An 18,207-nucleotide genomic window follows, 5' to 3' on the forward strand; every position below is an offset into this window, starting at 1 on the left:
AAAGGAGACTCATCCAGGATGGTAAACATATCTCTTTCTTCATCTATTTAACAATATAATATCTAGTGAAGACCCTTGAGTGGGAAGAGCCAACAGTCCTTCTTGAAACTGACGTAAGACCTTGTCTCTCCAAAGTCCAGAGCAAGCAATGGCTAGCCAGGTTTTCTTTCAAGGGGCAGGCACTAAGGAGGAAAAAAATCTCACTTCCAGCAGTTGGTATCCTGTGGATACCTGCATCATCACCAAAAGGGTAGTAAGTGCCCTCTCTTCTCAGGCTCTAAACTCCCCTGGTGTTACCTGAAAGTCTGTTTTCCTGACTCCCTGGGTCTGGCTGCTCAACCTAGTGAGGATATTTCTCTAGGACAGTGGTTCTCAAACTTTAGTATGTACCTGGAAGGCTTATTAAAACACTGACAGGTCCCTTCCAGAGTTTAGTAGGGCTGGGGAGGAGCCCTGGGAATTTACATTTCTAACAGTTTCCCAGATACTGCTGCTTGTCTGGGGACCAAACTTTGAGAACCACTGTTTCAGAAGAACTTTCTTGCAACTACACACTAATTACAGGTGTTGCTACTTGAGAAGATTCCCATTCAGACCTGAACAGAGATGATTAAACATTTGAGCCCACCCCCAGATCACCAGCTGCATACCACTTAACTAATTGCTGAGATCAAGAGGTTGAACAGGTATTTTCACTTTCAGGTGGGAACAAGGAGTGGGGGGGGATTAAGATGATACAGAGAAGTAATTACCACACCACATGCGAGCTTCACCAACGAGATTCTAATTAACAGAGTGCCTGAGGAGCACATTTTTTAGTTTAACATTAAAAGGAAAAATGAAGTATAGATGGGGAGAGGTTACGGAGACCATCATTTATAAGAGATCACATAATGTTAAGCAGTTTAGGGACATCAACAGCAGCACATATCTGAGATGATTTAATAAATAACCACAGGAGAGGGAAGGGACTTAACTGAGGAACAAGATAGCACTTTGTGAAATCATTTCCAACATTTGAATTCTCCTCGCTCTTGTGGCTAGTCCCTTTTTAAATTGGACGGAGCCTTCTCAATTCCCACCAGGATTACAGACCACCAGAGTGCAGGTCCACAGCATCAGACATGAGTCAATACAGTAAGTTTAATGATTCCAGACTCTTCTCCTAATCTCACCTCTGCAATGTTATCAGATTAATTTAATTAAAGATGTCATTCATCTGCCATCATGGCTCCCTCCTGCCTCAGATATCAGCTCTAACCCTGGCTGTGATGAACCTCTGAAACTCAACCTCACCACATGTCCTATTTTATTTCCTATCATCTGCTCCTCGCCAAGTCCTTTGCTACTATGAGCTAGTACCTTCCTTATCTCATGAATGTGACCCAGACATTCCAAATTCTAAATTCTATGCTTTTGCTGTGGCCTCTTCAAATGTTCCCCCCTCTTTGGGTTCAAACCTCAGGCAACCTTCAAAGCCAACTGAAAGGCTGAGAGAGCTCAGTAAATTACTCATGCCCTCACTGACCTTCATCATCTCTGAATCCCTATAGCATCAGGAGCGAGGAATTCTGAACTTATAATGTTGATTCTCCTCTAATCCAATATAATACCACCTGGTAATTGTATAGAGCTTGCACGTACTATTGCATTTGGTCCTTAAAACCTGGCAAAATAAAGCAGACCATTTTTTGTAATCCCTGTTTTGCGGACTTCTGAGAAGTAGAATCTCAGAAACCCATACAGAATCATGTAGCTAAGTGGAAAGGTTCAGGCGGAGACCCAACAGACTTTCTGCCGCACCAGAAAGGAGACTTCTTCTCCAGAAGAACTGCAACATCCTTGGAGAGGTAAAAGAAACATAAGATACAGCATCTACTATCTATAGACACTGGCATGGGGCTTTTTCAAAAACAATGAGGGTGCACTGATTTATAGAGGAGGTGAAACTGCCCCAGGAAAATTTAACGTGTTTGCCGAGTGGTCTGGGAAAATTCAGAGGGAGCTGACCTGTCCAACTTGTGTCTAACCCTGCTCTGTAAAGACAGTCATACATGACATTACTAACCCCCAGGAGTGCTTCTGGGGCCCGTGAGGAACTCGTGGCATCATGGAGCAAGACCCCATCTGCTGAAGTAAGTTCCTCTCCTAGTTATCCATCTGCTTAAAGGTGGATGACCTTCAAAATGCTCTAATTTTCTCTTGATCCTCTCTTATTTTAAAAGAGCAAGAATGGATATAGTAATGGACAATGTTTTGATACTTTGAACACTTCTAATTATGGAATAGACTGTAAAGTTTTGCATCCCATTCTAATCAACTGAAGTAAAGAAAAATGATAACATCATATAGTCGTGGAGACTATAGAACTTCTCTGCAGCTGAGAGGGAAAAAATCTAAATGATTGGATGTTTTTCTAATAACGTCTGGATATACTGGATAAGCAAAGTGCCTACAAAGTAGAAATAAAAGCCTCCAGCTGATCAGAATTCTATGAGAGCAAAATATTTTTAAAGGGAGGCAATTCTTTGTAATATACTCCAAGTTATTGGTATTATTATTACTCACATAATTTTAGATCTCAGACAAATACCTTCTAAGTTAATAGTAATAATGGATTTAGTGCAAATGATAAGATAGTAATTAACCATTGAGAAAGTAATAATCTTTATGTAGAACGTTTGTCTTCTAACCTAGACAGCACTCCAGGTCTCGAATGGATCCAAGTTGAAAGCTTTCTATGCTTTAGCTTTCATTAGTGCCCCCATTTTAACTACCTTGTCAAAGTTATGTACTCAAGAGCTTATCTTTCCAACATTAGTGCTTTTAGTGTTTACACTGAGTGGAGCATATATTCAATAACTTGTGTAGGCTCTATCTTTTTTTACCAAACAGAAGCCAGCTTCTTCTGCTGACCATCATTTTGACTTTATCCCATATTATCTGAGTAGATATCTTCTACGATATTATTATTGTTGATGGGGGAGTTTGTGTTCAGTCACTAATCAATATGAATGACAATGACCTCAAAAGGAGACTTTTCTAAATCTTAAAACCCTTGTTTTAGACCTTGCTATGGTTCTAATATGAACAGAAAACGTTTTTTGTTACTTGATCCCAAGCCAGTTGGTTAAATGGCTTTGTTGGGAAATCTTCAGTTATGGGTTTGTGTCAATAGGTCTATTAATCCTTCTGACAACATCAGACTTCCAATTATGCCTCCACTCAGTTGACGAGATGTGAGCCAATACCCACAAATATATGCCTCATTAGGGTCATGGTGAAATGAACTGGAACAAATGAAAAGGTGGTATATAAACCCTTACTGCTCTGGAATCCCATGTGCTCTGCCCTCTTGAGCTCGGACTGTTATGGAGAATCCTGGAACAATGATAGTGGTAGACTTCAGAGCAGTTGTATGGCTCAGGGTACCTACCTGAATAATCGTCCTAATAATTAAACATTCGTCAAGGAGACAGAATTACATAGATCACCGATGAAGAGGACAAAATACGTCAGTTCCTTACACACTGGATTTCTCAGTGAAACACTGATAATCTGTTTTCATGAAACTCAGATGGTGAAATCTCTGTCGCTTTCTGACAGAGTTCCTCTAAATTTTCTCCCAAGGTTTCAAGATGCTATCTGAGCCTAGGGTCTTTTTCTCATCTTCACTCCTTATCATTTTATCCATTTAGGCACCCAAAAAAGTAAATCGAAAGCAAAATGTGGGCACCACAGACATTACTAATCCCTAGAAGTGCTTCCAGGGCCCCTGAGGGGTAGTGGCTTCGTGGAGCCTAACCCCATCTGCTGAGGGTAAGTTCCTCTGCTTGTGGAGAACATAACTCTTAGTTACTTGTGTGTTTCAAGATGGATGACCCTCAAGACACCCCAGTTTTCTCTGATGGAGTTGAGAAGTTGACCTCGAGCATGGATAAGTTAGGTCGTTTTGTAATTCGATGGAAGAGTAAAATTCCAGCTCTATTGTTATTAGCTGTATTACTGTAGGCAAATATTCTGAATTCCACACCTTGATTTTTTCATCTGCAAACTGGAGATAAGAATACAAACCTCAAAGCCTGTTTCAAGAATGAAATCAGATAATGAGGAAAGACTAAGTGCTGAATAGGTGATCGTTATTTTTAAAACTAAGGTAATAACAATAGTGATAAATAAGGACTGTTTGTAGAAAAATGCCAAAAAAGGCAATCATCCAAATGAACAAAAACTGATAGAATCAATTATTTTGCACTTAATTTTCCCTTTGTACCTGCTTTATTGCTTCCTTATCGGGTGCTGTAATATAATTCAAATGCCCAATAGGTTGTGCAGGGAGTTAACATCTGGTGTCATTCTATACATTAGAGCATTACATTTGGGTAATATTAAGGAAGGAACACCAGGGAAATTATATTTCCATGAAGGCAGCCACATAGTCTCATAAATATTAAATAATTAACCAAGATTTCCTGACAGAGAAAGCAATGAGTCACTTTAATGAGTGGCCACGAGAGGTTGTGTATTTTTTTTTTCCCCCAGGTCTTTAGCGGAAGAGAGAGTTTCATTTGCCTGGTTGGCTTACCGTGAATCTGGAGGAGAGGCAGGGGAAGCAACCAGTCGTCTGTCTCCTAAAGATCTCTTCCAATTCTACGTCGATAAGATCATGTATTTCTTCACTGTTGGACTCTTGGAATGATGTCCAAGACAACCTACCCACTAATGCTTATTTTCTCCAATTTGTCTACAGACTACAATTATTTCAATCACAGTTGTTATCAGACTAGAATTAGTGTTCATATTTGCCAGCAACTTTTATGTAATAAATCAGAGTTAAGCTACTACAAGAAACAGAGTCTTGCCAAATGAGTGCTGCTTTGGTTCTCACTGAACTGTCTGAGAACCCATGACCAACTGCTTCTTACTCTTATTTCTCTACCTCCTTCGACTCAAGCCATCTCTTCCTCAATAAACTCTTGGTTATTTAGTAGAGGGATGGGATGAAGTAGATAATTCAAATACACACACACACACACACACACACACAAGTACTACAAAACAGACTGAGAATTCTTCAAGGGCAGGGTCAGTGAGATGTACAGTTGTAGAGTGGCACATGTGGGCGGGGACACATGCACACACACGGGCTCATACCCACAGCCTTCCAGCACAAGTACATGAGCTCTATCCAACCCCAGCCTCCCTCTGGGGCCATCCACAAAATAGGATTGCTTGGGTGAAATGATTAGAAATGGGGAGAAGAGAGAAGTTGTTCCAGGTCTGAATGAAGAGCAGGGAACCCAGACACATTGCCTGGCAGGGATGGGGGGGGCAGGTGGGGAGGGGGTTCTGCAGTAGCCCTGACCCCTGGAGCCAAACTACTCTCATATCTACAAAAATGTAGACCTGAAAAAGCAAGACAAGAGGATCCATCCTAACACTACTGGATATTAAATGTTGCCACACATGTGCCGAGAGGCCCATAGACAATCATCTCTTGCCAGTAATAACCACTAGTCAGCGCCTAAGCACTAGGGGGAGGGGAGAGCAATCGTCTAGTGTCACCATTTCTTAAGGAGAGAACAACCAGGAGGAAGCAGCCTAGGGGCACAGTTTCAAGGCACTTCGTACTCAAGTCTTCCTAAATAAACTATGAAGATCTCATAATTGCATAGCGAATGGTAGGGGCCCCTACGGTTGAGCAGGTGGGTTGGGATTCCCACATTATAATAGTCTTTCAGATCACCGTGGGACCTCTTTGAGCTGTTATTGGGCACAGACTTCAAAATCCTCCTGTCTGAACCTTCTTATCCTGATGTCTATCTTGGATTCTTTAGGGTATTTGCTGGTCATCCTACCAGTCTCCTACATAGCTTATGCCCTATGCTCCCACCCCTGTCCACCTCCCTGGCTTTAAGGTAATCCTGACCCACCTGAACAGCCTGACCTTGGCAATGCCTCCTTATTATAAGTCTACCTGCAAGGATTTAAAGTGGGAAAGCCAAAACTACCGAATCTACACAGCCAAGCCCAGCCTGCTCTGGGTCCAAGACTGACAGCCTAATTAGATGGGGCTAAGAAGGCTGCAGGGAGCAGATCTTTCTCCTATTCCTTTCATGGAACTCCAATTTCCTGTGAGCAGCGGAAGAGACCTAGATCTGCTATAGTTTAAATCCTGCTATCTTCCAACCACATCTGGACCCAAGCAGAACGGGCACACATCTCCTCGGTGGTCTCCTCCGAAGAGCTTCAATGACAAAGAACGCCAGTGTTGGAGACCTGCCTGGTACCGATCTGGGGAGGCTCGAGAGCATTAGGGAAACAATAATTATGTAAGGAAATAGTGGTTCCATTTATCTGCTCTGCTTCGCTTTGAAGAATAGAAAACACTGTTCCATAACATATATACTCACCACCAGGACACTGGCATTTGTTAAAAGCTACGCATGAATGTATATGTGATGCTGAAGGACAATTATGATAGTTTTGTTTCTGACACATCCTGAGTTTGGCTTTTTTTTTTTTCCTTTTTGGTTTAGTTTTTTGTTGTTGTTGTTGTTTTTAAGAAGACATCGAAAAAGACCTGGTACATGTTCTTCTGACATCTGGCATAGAAAACAATTATACCTTTATATTACACAAGGAAATAGCCGTGTCTTCGCTCTGTCTTTGGCTGACAGCTGAGGCGTGGACGTTTTGTAAGTATTCCTATTTAGGAGTTTTGTTGGGAGCCCAGCAGCTCACAGCCAAAAAGGAGAGTCTGAGATGTTGCTGATTAGAAGTCATGAGTCTGCTGAGTCCAAAGCAGGCGTCACGCCTTAGGAATGCAGTAAAGTGACCTGGGCAGTGGGTACAAACACTACTGCAGAAAATCAGAGGTGACAAGTTACCTTTAGAGACAAGTTGTCATCATTAACACAGATAATGGCAATGGCTTGTGAAGCCCTATGATTATATATGATTATATCTTCAAGTACACACTACTCTGATTTCCTCTTTACCTCATGGAAATAACTTCTTACCTCCAGGAACATTTCTTTTCCTTCATGTTTTCTTTCCCATTTACTTCTGGTTAGCATTGGAAACCACTGATCAAAACTGTCCTGCTCGTATCTCAGAAATAATAGCTCCATCATATTAATGGGGTCTACCTGACTTCTGGATCCACATTCAGAAAGTAATATCAAGAGCGGTGTACCCATCGGGGTAAAGTTTCTTTTTCCTTGCTGCCTTCTGTGTTCCCCTTTTAACTCTATTGCCATATCTCTGATTTTCTCTAGAGTCGTTTTCCCCTCATTGTAAGAATAAAAGCTCTGTGAGAGATCCAGGATGCCCCCAGGAAGCTGAACTGAAGTCTTGTGATTCTCTCCTTTGTCTCCATAAATGGATCCATTAAACCCTCCTCTATGTTGGGTTTCAGAAAGCCTTTCATTTTATCTGGAAGTACTGCATTTTTCTGAGAAAAAGAAGTGATCCCTTTACTGAAGAACCCCAAAGAGAAGAATCAGTTGTTTCCTTCACCAAACCCCCAGATGAAGGAAAGCTTTGGCAAAGTGAGAGCATGTTCTCGTGCTGGTCAGGATCACCTGCTCCGCATAGGTCTACACTGTAATTCCATCTAAGCTCCTTTCAAAAAGGGAAATGCTTCCATTCAAAGGGCCTTTGTTCCAGTTACCAAAAGAACATGTTATGAAATTCTAAGCAAAGTCTATTTCTGTAGGGCAAATAGGATATGTTTAACAGAATAAGGGAAAAAACATTGTGGAAAGAACTTCAATCTACTGAGCCCCTGGATAGGAGGAAATCAGGATTCATGAGGAAGAACAAAACACAAGATATAAAGCTTACATTTCTGTGTCACTAAGACTTCTTAGTGCAGAGTTTTAATCTAAGAGGCTCTAGCAAGATGGTTCCACTAAGAATTCTCTAGGAATTCTCATTCCTGCTATAGGATCATCAGAGTTTGGTCATGCCCACCTGTCATCGTTCTCAAATGACAGTCGAGGTATGTATAAAATGTAAAGCATCTATTTATGTGAAATAACAAAAATCCAGTTCAAAAAATAGATCCTAACAATTATTTTTTATAAAAGTTTATTTTGAGAATAAAACGGGGGTGGGGGGGAAGAGGAGAAAAAAAAAACATGTTAAAATATAAAAAGAAAGAAAAGCACTTTTAAAGGGAATCATTAGGGGCGCCTGGGTGGCTCAGTGGGTTAAGCCGCTGCCTTCGGCTCGGGTCATGATCTCAGGGTCCTGGGAGAGTCCCACATCGGGCTCTCTGCTCGGCAGGTAGCCTGCTTCCCTCTCTCTCTCTCTCTCTGCACCAGCCTCTCTACCTACCTGTGATCTCTCTTTGTCAAATAAATAAATAAAATCTTTAAAAAAAATAAATAAATAAAGGGAATCATTAGTCAACCCTAAGGCAAAAATAGATCTCAATGAGAAAAAACAATCACAATTACTAATGAGTTAACACTGAATGCAGTGCCAACGTGTTTCGATGAGTATGGTATTCCTTCATTGGACAACCATTTGACATCTTTTAAAGTTGAATTAGTGACACTCCTGTTTGCACAATAAACTAAGACAAAAGCCAGTGATTGTATTTCTCAGGACATTTAGCCCAAGAGTTTTTGTGTGTTTTTTTAAATTTAAATACACATATTTAGATACTTATTAATCTCATTAGCTCTAAACAAAACCAAACTAGGTAACAGTGTTCAGAATGACGTTATAAGGCACCATAATAACTGGCCATTGAGAGCACATCCACACAGAGCTGGGAACTTGCAGGACTGATCATCAGGTCAGTGGTTAGTTACTTGGAAAACTGACCCTTGCTTCTAAATCCCACATGGTTAGCCTTTGCTCAGAATACATCTAAAACCAGGAGGTTTATTTCTCTCATTCCCATTGCTTCAGTCTTGAGTTTTCAAGGGACAGGGTGGCCTTTGTTGGCATCACAACAAATTGGGGGCCCACAAAGGTGTCCAAAGAAAACCCTAAATCCCAGAGCTTCAGTGTACTCGAACGCTCGCTGCTTCAATCCCACACATGCATCCAGTGCTCATGACATTCAGGTCCGGGCCTGGGGGGCGGGGCGGGGGGGCGGGTGTGGTGGCGGGGAAGCTAGCAGCATGCATGGGCAGTGCAGGAAAAGGGTCTGGTTAACCTGGAGGCAACAACCGGAAGGGTGAGGTTGCAGCATGCAGTGAAACCACAGCTTGGCCTTAGCTGCCATGCAGAAAAGACCTACATCAAAGAGTCTGCAGTGCGGCTCCTGGGTAAGAGTCGATATGAGAGAGGTGAGTTACTTCAGCAATGAAAGACACGGGCAGAAAAATGTTCAAACCACTCTAAACAGAACACTGTACAGAGCACTGGCATTACACGCGCGAAGAGGCAGCCTAGGGGACGGGGAGGGGAGACGGAGGAGGGAAGGCGAGGACAGAACTGGTCGTCACGCAGATGAGATGGTTTCCCTGGCCATCCTTTTCGAATGCATTTCTTGTCAGAATGTATGTTGCTTCAACAAATAACCTCATTAGAGTCTTTAACATCAACCATAATTTTTAAGATGTTTTGAAAATCCAGGAGAAGCAAGGCATCAGTTACATAAAGATACACACCATGATTTCCTGTGGTTACAGTTCGTTTTACAAGCAGAGCTGAGCTGGTCAGATAAATAAGAGACAGTTAAGTGCCAACATCCTTAACACGTTGGTTACAGAACTCACAGTGACTCCCGAGGTGTAACATGGCAGATGAAGCAACCCAACGCGGTCATAAAAGCTTGGGGCAGTGCAGAGTAGGTCACCCTAGGCAACTACCACCCCAGGAAGGCTAGACTTATGACCCTGAATTTAAACCCACTCCCAAGGGGTGCCATCTTTTCTTCATCCCAGCATGCATGGTAGGTCAGAAGTAAGTTCATCATCATGTACCTTAGTCAAGGTGAGACCCCCCACCCACAGCCCCCGAAAGTGTTTTTATCAAAATTGACTGATGAGAGAAGAAAAAAAAAAAAAGTTTTTCCTAAAGGAATAAAAATAGTACTGATTCAGCAGGAGCCCATCTAGTGCTCCTCTGAGGTCAAGGCCACATGGGGTCTCTGAGAACTGCCTTCCTGTGAACTGCCTGTTTCACATCTGCTTTCTTTTCTCCTCCCCCTTTGTCTCTTGTGATCTCTGACACACTGAACACAATGCAAAGGATGGTACGGTTTAGCCCTCACTCACAATTTCTTCCTCCTGGTTCTGATCAGAAATAAAGGGAGGAAAGGGCGCTCCTCTTAAAATGGGCTCCCGGAGCTCAGCCTTCTCCCCTGCAGGCATGATCACAGCCCCAAGGGGGGACACAGACTCCGTGTGAAGGAGCAGGATGCGATCTCAGCCTCACATGTTCTCTGAGAGCTGACCGTCCACTAAGACAACGGGTGGAAGACAAGGGTAAGAAAGGAGCACGGAGCCGCTCCCTGTCCCAGCCTCTGCACGCCTCAAGATATAGCTGTTTCCACTTGGTCACCACTCATTTCTTCTGATGAAAAACCGAAAGCTTAAGTGGAATGACATGTTTTCAAAGTGGTTATAGTTTGGAACAAAACTGTATCAGTCTGTACATTCATTCAATAAATTCCTCTGAGGTTCTTTTGAGACAGGCACTATGCTAGTTTGGGGGACATAAAATTCAACCAAACATGGTTCCTGTCCTTCAGTCATTTTCCATTTGTAGAGGAGTCTACCCAGACTTTAATTTCTGGAAGCATATATGCAACAGTGCCTTGCTTCAAAATCCTACCACAGGGCCTTAAGGATGTTACTTCATCTCTCTGGGCCTCAGACTCCTCATGTAGGTAGTAGGTAACTCCAGGCAGATCGTTGAGAGGAATAAATGAGTTAGTAAATGTTAATTGTTTTGTTAGTGGCTGGCACATGGAAGATGCTGTGTCATGTGAGCTATTACAATCATTAATAGTCAAATACAGATAAGAAACAAAGGGCTCCAGAAAAGGTGGCCACTGCTTAACTTTTTGAGGTAGGTTATGAGTGATGAGTACAATCTGTCAGGGACAGAAGGCAGGATACTGAAGCAGAGGGATAAACATGGGCAGAAACCTGGAGGCACCAGAGCACACAGTGCATTCTGGGAATGGAGGGGGGGCCTCCATATGACCAGAGCCCAAGTAGACTGTAGGGTCGCCAAGAAACGGGGTCGGACAGAGACTGAGGTATCTGTGCCCCTCGGTGGCAGCATGTCTAGTCTTTATCCTATTGGAAACAGGGAGTTGACAGAAGCTTGAATGCAGGAGAATAAGGCCATTATCTTGTAGGAAGTTAACTCAGGTAACGTTATGGAGAAGGAATCAGAAGCAGGAGCAGGTGGAAGCAAAGAGGTTAATTAGTCAAATTAAATTCCAAAAGGAAAAAAGTCACCGATGCAGATAATAAGATAAAAACTGTCGCCGTGTCACAAAGTAGCCTAAGATCCTGGAAAACACCCCTTCTTCAGGGCAGGATGCTGCCAGGACCCCCTAGGGAAAGGGATTACCCACCGTCTGGCTCCAGCAGCCACCTAAACACGTGGCTGCTTCTCTCACCCCAGTACTCCCCACCCTAAGAGTCTTTGCGTCACAGAGCATGCATCTCCTCCTCTTTGGAAAGGACCTCCTCTATTTAGAAGCTGTTCTCTCTGCTTTTTGGAGAGCAGTCTCTAAATTATACTTAGAATCTCCACACGGTGGACAAACTCTAGTACCTTTAATGGAGGGAGGGCACCCGTACGTACTAGCCACTTGCCAACGATGACAAATTACATGTGAACGCAGCTAGGCACGTCCAAGAGTTACAGCTAACACCTTCTCTGCTCTACCTTCTCTGCTCACTGTCTAAAGACTTGGTTAGCAGTTATCGGCAAGCATCATACTGCACTACCTCCTGAATATCCAATCAAACCCTAAGTGCATCTGGGCTTCCACAAGTTTTCTTTAGAGACTTGGATTTCCTCAGATCCTTGAGAGCTGCTGAGAACATGGATTTTGAAAGGTGCAGCTTTCTTTTGGTTAGAATCAAAACAGCAAGAGGGAGAGGGGCCCTTTGTGAGAACGTGTCTCCCTTTAAAAGTTATTAAGTGTGGTGGTCACTAAGCCCAAGTTTCAAGGACAAATGTGGTGGGAACTCTGTACCCTCAGCTGACGAGGCAGGGACAGGAAAGATGTGTTTGCGTATTGCTGTGACCATGTGATCATACTTCTTTGATGGGTTCCCGTTTGTTCTAAGTGCATTCTAGGTGGAAGCCAGGAGCAGAGGACAAATGCTGACCTGGGGGGTGGGGAGGAGACAAGAACCCTTTGCACTTGGGACTTGAAAGGAAGAAAACATGATGAGCTGAAATGATGGCAGAAGCCCAGACTGGTACTGTCTACAGTGACTGCTGCTGCGTAATTAGCAGACACTCAAGGAAACGGGCAGCTCAGCAGGAAGGCATCTTTGTGGGGCAGCCGCTGCCGCAGGGAACGATTCCAAAAGAGACTGTGATAGGTCTTAACTAAAGCTAAAATAAAAGGTCCCACCTAGGTGGCTGCTGCCTCTGAAGAACGGAGGAAAGAGTAGGTATGTCTTGTCTGGGAAGAGGGTGAATGTTTCTCAGCTACCGAATGCCTCTCCTTTTCCCTCCCAGCTGGGAAAAAAGATGGACACCCAACGAAAGCTGTTTCCTCCCTACTGCTGCCCTAGTAGGTGAAAAACACAGACACGCAGACCTCCCAAGAGTGGCATGAGGACCTCTTCACCTCCCTGCAGTTACTCTCCTGACACTTCTCAGACAGAAATTGACTGGAAATTTGTGAGAGCTAAGACCGCCTGTCCATGTCCCTGATGCCTTTCCCAGCAACTCAGTTAGTAGACCTGCTTCCCCTTGCTCTTTCAAAGCCTGTGCTTCTGCCAAGAATAAGGATGCCTGTGTGCATCTGTGTAAGATTTGAGATGAGCGTGTCAAAGTGAGAGTAACTTTTCAGTAGGTAGCAAGTTTACAGTTTGATCAGCAGATCCATCCAGGCTTCAAGGATGCTGATATTTGGAGAAGCTAAAAAAAGCAAACAGATGATTTAAAAAAAAAAAAAACCCACACATACTATATTTACAAGTGGTTTACTGAATAACAGTTGGCTTTTAGTGGATTTCAAACCCCAGTCTAAGTCGTTTTGAAATTAATGCCATTTAAAAAAATTCATTCAGTGTGACCTTGTAAAAATTTTGGTGTATATTTTTCCATTTGTTTATTTTTCTTTTAAAAATTTAGCTTCTCACAAGGGAGTTTTCTTTGTGCCGATGGAAGATATCAATCTTCTGATTGGGAAGGGAAAAAAAAAAATCCAAATGATAAGTGCCCTCAAACAGTACAGAAAAAAAAAAAAAAAAGAAACTGCCTCTAAAAATGGGTAAAGACCTAAAAAATGTCCATACCTGAGTACTGTGTTGTGTTCCCATCGATCTCCTGGTTTTAATAATGCGCTATGGCTATGTGACATACAGTAGTATGGTTGGAAGAAGGGTACACAGAAACTCTGTATTGTTTCTGTAACTTTTTGAGAATCTTAAATTATTTCAAAATAAACATAAGAAAAAAATAATGAGTTACTTTGCCTGCTTGGTTTTACTTTAGTTGGGGGTCAGGTTAGTGGTGATTAAGAGGATCAAAAAAGATATATAAATGCATTTCTTTAAAAAGTGTTTATTTGGCACCTGTTACAGGAGTAGTACTATGTTCAATCCAAAAAGACACAAAAGAGGCATAGGGTAGACTGGAAATACCAATCAATATTCACTACCGTCCTTCCTTCTCAGAGGAATGCTAATGGAGGCAGAGATGTCATTTATTAACTTTAAAAATTATCAGAGACAATCTCTCAAGACAGAACGAACTGTCAATAAATGTAGGTGTAATGTGATAAGGAAGCTCCTAGAAATCACCCACAGCTCTCTTCAGGTAAGCAGATGTCAGGTGACAAGCTGTCACTCTCCTCAGGTAAGCAGATGTCAGGGGACAAGCAGATGTCAGGTGACAACTGTGTTGAGTAATGCTACTACTGATGTTATAATGACCACATAACATGAAGCTGGTTCTGGACGAAGCTACTCTTTACCTTGGTTTTTACACGTCTTTCCCTTCCCAGAACTCAATGCTTGCCTTACTGAGGAGTCATTAGCTGATACCTGCTTAGTTAAGGTACGAGGCAATACTAAAAAATTACTGAGATTTTTCTAAAAGACAACTAAAAAGTCTTCAAGAATGAATTTATAATTGCAGATTTTCAGATAAGTTGCAAGTAAGAAAGAGACATATTCTGGAGTATAGGGGTCTCTGTAGCACGCCCAAATCACCCAAGGGTAGCCATCTACTCCACTAAAATACTGCTGGTTTGTGGCAATTCTACTGAAAATAGAATCAAGACCAAATGAGGCAGTAAAGATGGATCCTTAGAATGCCAAAGACTTCACAAGTAGCAGGTCCACTGCTTTATCTTTCTGAGAAGCTTCCTCTACTGGGAACAAAAGAAAATTGGAGAAATGTGCAAAGAATAAAATCTCCTGGAACTGAAGCCCCACAAATAAAAACCAGGGAAGAACCACTTCAGTCCTTCCTGAAACAGAAGATGGGGCACTGCTGTTAAACTAACACTGTGATTACCTGCAGGTGGTTGGGTTCACAAGGAGTCAGCAACCTCCACCTTTCTCTAGCTGTTTAAAGGATAAACAAGAAAACCAATTCGCCCTGGAAACAAACGAGTTATTCAAACCTCTTTCCGAAAGAGCTGGGAAAATCCCACTATGCAGAAGGACCCTATCCTAACTACAGTAATTTTCCTTAGGAATTTCTTAACCAGGGGAAGACAGAAACTCACAGAATGATTCACTGGCATCTGTAAGAATGCATACCAGCTAAGGAAGATGGGCTGCTGAACACTCTTGTGTTTCACACCCTTGCTATTGTCTAGAAAACTCTTCTTTATCCACTTTTGAATACCCAGCTCAGTAGTTACCTCCTGCAGGAAGACCTCCCTGATCCTTCCCTCACCTGGAGTTAACAAAGACTTTTCCTGGGTTTTTTCTTTCTTTCTTTCTTTCTTTCTTTTTTTTTTTTTTTAAGATTTTATTTATTTTTTTGACAGAGAGAGATCACAAGTAAGCGGAGAGGCAGGCAGAGACAGAGGAAGGGAAACAGGCTCCCTGCTGAGCAGAGAGCCCAATGTGGGACTCGATCCCAGGACCCTGAGATCATGACCTGAGCTGAAGGCAGCGGCTTAACCCACTGAGCCACCCAGGCGCCCCATGGGTTTTTCCTTTCTTGATGAGTGCTTCTGTTGTGGCACTTATCATTCAAGCAGTGGTCATTGATCTGTTTGCTCACCCACTTCCCTTCCCTGCTGGACTGTGAGCTCGTTAAGGGGACAGGATTTGTTCTTTATGTCTGTGTTTCCATTAGCACTGTGTCTGTGGCAAGAGACAACTGATATTTAGGGAAGACAGGGAAAATAAAAGATGGAGGGAAGAAATGGAAGGATCTGGGGAAAACTGATTATTAATCCAACACTATCAAGATGAGGAGCCAAGCCTACTAGAGAGATCCCATCTTCTGACATGACTTTAAATGGCCCCAGGATATTGTAGGTATTAAATCATATGACAATTATATCAGCTATAATATAACTAAAATCCTCAAAGTGTACAGTGTATTCAATGGACTGATATATGGATTCCTCCTATGCCCCAGGAGTGTTACAGGTTACTTCACCGTGATGTGATTCTCACCTACGAGAAGATTCTAAGTCCATAGCAGGATTCACCACTCCATGAAGTCATTGGACCTATTAGCCACAAAAAGCCAAAGCCCCTAGAAGATTGTTGGAGATTCTGAACCCTTAAAAGGAACATCTCCCCTTGGGCATTTGATTTCTCTGTGTCATCAGACATCACTAAAATAAATGCCTAAAACCAAATTAAAACTCATTTCTCTTAAACAAATGGATGTGTTTTTTTTTTCCTTTTATGGGGACATTCTCCTATCACTGGGTGGCCAGGATGGAAATAATACATACAGATGACTGGAGTCTTAATTCATTCTTTCCTTGTTTCTTCAAATGATATATATTTTTGTTGTAGATCAGAAAGTTTGGCCCCAACTTGACATGAAGCATATTAGCAGCATAAGCCAAAACCCTAAAGATGTCTGCCAATCAGATGTTAGGAGGTAAACTTGGCTCTCTCTAGCTGATCTACTTCTCCAGGAACCAACCCAAAGAATCTAGTGTTGAAGTAACAATAGAAAGAAACAAATTAAAGGGTCCTTGTAAAAACCCAGTAAGAGTTTAGATGAGCATTTCAACCTAAAAGTTCTACTTACAGACAGACCAGTCTTACTGGATATGAACCAACATGCCCCATTGTTCAAGTAATGGTCAGTACAATATATTCTAACCTTCAAAAATGACGGTAATGATTAAGGCAATCTTACATCAGCAAAGAAGCATCCTATCACGGTTTTTACCCTGTGCTGCACATGTGATGAAGGTTCTATTTGAGACTACCTCTGAACCAAGCTCATTCGCCTTGTTTAAACCACCTAACATTGACTTTCTTTTCATTTGTCCTCTCAAATCAGCACATATTTTGATGGACAGCTCCTTCCAGTCATCATTCTCCCTAAATATTAAGTGGATTAAAAAAACCAGTATTATTTTCTAAAAGGATGTGAAATTGCAATAATTTTCTAAGTTGCCACAAGCTTCTGAAACACCATGCTTTGTGTAAACAATTCTAAAGAGACTCTCTGTAGCTCTGTGTGAGCTAATAGTACAGAAGAAAAGATGAAATATTTGTTTATTATGAGTAGCCACAAAATTAAAAACATCAAAACACTTGCTCAGATGAAACTATGAACAACTTGATGCCATAGTGGGAACAGAACAAACTAAAGCCGTTCAGTGGACCATTGGCTAATGAGCCAGTTTCACCAAAAGGAAGGACAACACTAGTTACATTTAAAGCTTAACATTGATCCCATCAATTATGAAATACCTTTCCTCAGTTAAATAATTATCTATTAGTACTAATGCAATTAAATTAGAACATCATCACTGAAACTGGGGAAAAAAAAAAAGTTAATGTCATTGTGTCCTAACTCACTGAATAGTTAAAGAGTTTTTAGAATTCCCAGGCTGACATTAACTTCATTGTTTTTCAACTCAGTGGAGGTGTTTTAAAATTCCTGGAGCGGAGTTGTGATATTTAAGTGAGTTAAAATATGACAGGTGCTTAGGCGTGGTTTGCTGGCATCTCGTAAGGGCTCATTAGCTGCTACCCGCTGATGTTGTTGTTAAAGGCAATGCCACAGACCAAGGCTCTGTCTGCTCTCTTTGCCCTGCCAACTGGACCTCTTTTGCTTCTGGAGAAGCCCCCTATACTGCACCTTATTCTCGCTCTTGCCCACCGAGCTCCAAACACACTCACCTTCGTTCTGTTCCTCCAAACCCCCAAGTTTTTATCCATCTCTACTGGAACAAAAGCTCCATGAAAGCAGAAAACTAACGTGTCTTGTTTATTGCTTCACCAGAACATAACCTGGTGCCGGGGATGTGGTACTCAATAATCTTGGCTAAACAAATTTAGAGAATACAAGCAGGATCAAGGGAAGAAATAAAAGCAAACCGGGAACTCATTTGCCTTGTTTCTCTTGCCAAACCATGATCATTAGCATTAAGGTGCTCCCACCTCAGTTCCTACACATATATGACTTTTGTACCCACATCAAGGGATTTTCGTCTCTTATTTCAACAGAAGGAGTCCCTTGATAATTTCATATGCTATAATAAATGCCCCTGGAAGGAGGTTTAATATCTAATTTTTGATATACACTTAACCACATACTTCCAGTCTCACTTGAAGGCAAAACAGAACATTTTCTTGTCAATTGCTTTTCTAGGTCATATGAATAAGAAACTGACAGCCTGTTTCATATTAATCCAAAGCTCTTCTTACTAGATATATTAGTCAAGGAATGCCCCTAAATAAATTTGAGCCCACTTATGCAAATCTCCCACACTTCAAGTGTGCTGACAATGAGGAAATCATCTAGCGCTCCATACATATTGGCATATAGGATGTATAATTTTGGAGTTAAGAAAAAGTGCTCTGGATGGAGGCCAGGGGC

At 42.0% G+C, this 18,207-nt stretch overlaps 1 protein-coding gene and 1 long non-coding RNA gene across 37 annotated transcripts in view; one reads left to right on the forward strand and one right to left on the reverse strand.

Annotated features, from left to right (window-relative positions):
• The window catches only part of KCNMA1 (potassium calcium-activated channel subfamily M alpha 1), a 724,697-nt gene that overhangs the window by 303,615 nt on the left and 402,875 nt on the right, over nucleotides 1-18,207 (reverse strand). The gene's annotated exons all lie outside the window — the stretch shown is intronic.
• LOC116573114 lies at nucleotides 1,440-10,620 on the forward strand. Of its 3 annotated transcripts, none has more exons than XR_004278610.1 (3): nucleotides 1,440-2,135; nucleotides 6,570-6,698; nucleotides 10,334-10,620. It is a non-coding gene; the product is annotated as an uncharacterized LOC116573114 (long non-coding RNA). The 3 variants fall into 3 exon arrangements; XR_004278609.1 differs by lacking the exon at nucleotides 10,334-10,620 and adding an exon at nucleotides 7,281-8,116; XR_004278608.1 differs by lacking the exons at nucleotides 6,570-6,698; nucleotides 10,334-10,620 and adding exons at nucleotides 3,699-3,819; nucleotides 4,543-4,845.

Source organism: Mustela erminea, chromosome 14, assembly GCF_009829155.1.
Source record: "Mustela erminea isolate mMusErm1 chromosome 14, mMusErm1.Pri, whole genome shotgun sequence".
Taxonomy (NCBI): domain Eukaryota; kingdom Metazoa; phylum Chordata; class Mammalia; order Carnivora; family Mustelidae; genus Mustela; species Mustela erminea.